Source organism: Anneissia japonica, unplaced genomic scaffold, assembly GCF_011630105.1.
Source record: "Anneissia japonica isolate Jap-2015-1 unplaced genomic scaffold, ASM1163010v1 scaffold483_len1788099_cov177, whole genome shotgun sequence".
In the NCBI taxonomy this organism is placed as follows: domain Eukaryota; kingdom Metazoa; phylum Echinodermata; class Crinoidea; order Comatulida; family Comatulidae; genus Anneissia; species Anneissia japonica.
The window spans coordinates 1,163,298-1,163,574 of NW_022682587.1; the positions used below are offsets into that span (position 1 = coordinate 1,163,298).

General features: G+C 28.9%; 1 protein-coding gene across 1 annotated transcript in view; it reads left to right on the forward strand.

Annotated features, from left to right (window-relative positions):
• The window catches only part of LOC117105776 (cystatin-A2-like), a 3,248-nt gene that overhangs the window by 1,064 nt on the left and 1,907 nt on the right, over positions 1-277 (forward strand). The window lies entirely within an intron of this gene.

The window sequence follows — 277 nt, forward strand, 5'->3', positions numbered from 1 at the left end:
TGCACCATTTTGTTACACTGCCCCCTCCTCAGATGTATCGGTCCCTTCGATACGCAAGAAACTCATTTATTTTAAACAAACAAGAACAAATTAACTAAGATAAAGAAGTAATCATAAAGTCCAATTATCATTATAAGTTATCATATAAGATTACTGAATCATCATTATCAACTTTACAACAAATCACAACATAATTATTGAAATAAAATTTCCATTTAGATTAAGTTTAACAAACGATTAGGTCTTTAGAACTATAACACGGTATATTCTCTTGTTG